Genomic DNA, 3,030 nt, shown 5'->3' with positions numbered 1-3,030 from the left:
AAAAAAAACAACCAAAACAAAACAAAACAAAAAAAACTGATATGTAAAACCAAGTCTTGACTAAATGCTCCTTAATATTTAAGCATTGTAGCAATCAAAAAGATTGTTATGGGCAGTCATTACTATGTATTCCTTTTTGTGCGTAATACATTCCTTTCAATGTATCTTTACATATAAAAAGGGGAAAAAGTGGCTCATTTAGGTATTGAAACCATATCAGAAAAAAGTTGCATTTTAATATTTTACCTGATTTAAATATTAATCAAATCAATTAAATGTATCTGGCTTTTAGTCTCTAAACAACTAAGATTAAACAATTTCATGAATTATGCCTCTAAATGACTTTCACAGTTGCTTGCACAGACAGTAATGCAGGCATTGAGTAACAGTGAAACTAAAGTCTATTGACTTTCAATCACAAAATCAAGATTAAATTTTAATTAGTTTCGGTCTTAATTTATGACATGCTAATAAATATTGTCTCCATTAGTCTACCTGAAACATCATTTTCATAACATTTCATAACTGCTGAAGGCATTTTCAGTGATCACCAATTTTTCCTGTCCTCCTAGTTTTAGGCATAGGGGAGGATTACACTCTCCACCCCACTGAAATTACCTATAGCGATGTAATTTGTTTTAGTAAGTAAATGTGAACAGACATGAAAGGTTTCATTTCCTGGTAGAATCACTGAAGTGCCAGTGCCTGACCCTATGCTCTCTTTCCCAGCTGCTGCAGTCGTGGAAGTATTAAGATGGAAGGGTGCAGGACTGAAGTATCCTACAGGCCAAGCATTACTTAGCCTTCCTTAGGTATAATCATGTTTGACAACTTTCCAAATCAGTAATGGCCTAGACCTGATGTTCTTCTCATATGGTACTAACCTATACCCGCTAGAGTCTGCTAGTTACAAACATAGTTCATTAGCAAAACAGTAATCACAGTTGCTATAAACTACCTCCTTCCAATCCTTTCCTCTGATTATGCTGAACTATTGCAAATTACCCAAATTTCCAAGATCTTGGTTAATTTCTCTCTGGAAATCTCCCTTCCTTCATTCCATCCAGCCATTTTTAATGCATGTACTAGGTCTTTTCTCTTCTGAAAGACCTTCCTGACTACACATGGGTAGAATTAGCCCTTCCCTTTCTTTTTTCTTTTCTTTTTTTTTTTTTTAAGATTTTATTTATTTATTTGAGAGAGAGAGAGAGAGAGAGCACAAGCGGAGGGGAAAGGCAGAGGGAGAAGTAGACACCCCACTTAGCAGGGAGCCCAACGCCGGCTATGCCGGCTAGATCCCAGGACCCTGAAATCATGACCTGAGCCAAAGGCAGATGCCCAACCATCTGAGCCACCCAGGAGCCTCAGCCCTTCCCTTTCTTAGCCCCAATAAATTCTGTTAGGTGGGGCCCAGGCTACATGATATTTTCATTTTTCAATTATATAATAATGGGGTGTGTGGGTGGTTGAACTTAAGGGTCCATGTCTCACTCTGTGTCCTGAAAGAATTGCCCAGAACACTGAACGCTCTTTGCAAATATCTGTGGAATGAATGAAGAAGTGAAGAAATCCTTTAAGACTCCATTCCTCAGGGCAATTTTAGGAGGCAAGTGGGAACTTAAACCAGGACAGGCCTTTCCAATTCAAAAGAACTGGTAGGCCATTTTAAATGGAACAGATAGTGAGTCTGTCCCTTTTGGGAGAGACTTATTCTCTACGTGGTTAGCTACCTCATCAGGGTTAGTTTCAAAATCACCAGGTACGAAAAAGATCCATTTAGCTATATATCTCTTTGAATAATAGTTTCGGTTTCAGATTTCTGCTTGGAGACTATTAAAAGGGAAAAAGGTTTACATACTTAATAAATATGTACGTGCTTATATAAAAAGCAGACACTGTATAAAGTGGGCAATGCAAAAATTGTTGGAGAACTAGAATTGGAGTTTGTCTAAATATTTTGTAAACTATTTGGGACAATGAAAAACTTTTGTATTTAAGTATGTCTTTATTTGAGTATAAGTACCACTGAATAGATTTAATTAAAACAGAAAAATCATACTTCAGAGGTGATAAATATCTTCCTATGCACTTTACTTTAGCATAGTATAGCCTATAGAGACTGCTTATTTTATGTCTTCCTAGATTGTGTGTGTGTGTGAGTGAGGTTTTATATAGCAAGATCAGAGATGTTGCAGGATAGTATTCAATTTTAATGAACCTCTTTAGACTTTGTATTTCATAGAAACCTCTTAATCTCAGTCAAGCATGTCTTTTATTATTATTATTATTATTATTATTATTATTATTATTGACTTTATGAGAGTTTATTGATGACAACGGGGAGCTAAAAGTCAGGCTTATGGCTTTATTCCCAAGTCTGGAATATATACATAATAGTTTATTATCATTTTATCTTCTTACAGTGTTCTTATAATTTATAGAGTACTCCTACATGGCTTAAAACATAGAAAGTGTTGTTAGAAGTCAGTGTCTTCTATATAAATACTCCATGAGAGAGCTAGCTTTATCCTAAAGTACCCAAATCCTTTTTTCTCCTCTGGCAGCCAGGAATCTTAGACAGCTTTTCTACTTAGTCACTACTATCTCTAGCTTTATCATTGACATAACTGCTTTTCCTTTCTCTCTTTTAAGGCTTTTCACTTTCAAACTGCCCAGTAATTGTTTTATGGGCGAAAACAAATTCAATAGATCTATATTTTTTTAAGATTTTACTTATGTATTAGAGAGAGAGAGCATAAGCGGTGGGAGGGGGGCTGCATTCTATGGTCTGAAGACAGAAATATATTTGCAGGAATTTGTGAAAAATGATTATATTTTTAAATGATCGTCTAATGTATGTAATTATAATAAAACTTACAGATTAACTTTGTCCGTTGAAATTACTCCCAGAGCAATTGTTAATTACATTTATTTGAAAGCAAAATTGGGGCACCTTCCTGGCTCAGTCCATGGAGCACAAAACTCTTGATCTCAGAGTCATGAGTTCAAGTCCCACATTAGGTATAGAGC

Source organism: Ursus maritimus, unplaced genomic scaffold (genome assembly GCF_017311325.1).
Source record: "Ursus maritimus isolate PB19 unplaced genomic scaffold, ASM1731132v1 scaffold_1, whole genome shotgun sequence".
Classification (NCBI taxonomy): Eukaryota; Metazoa; Chordata; class Mammalia; order Carnivora; family Ursidae; genus Ursus; species Ursus maritimus.
This window is presented reverse-complemented; position numbering follows the sequence as displayed.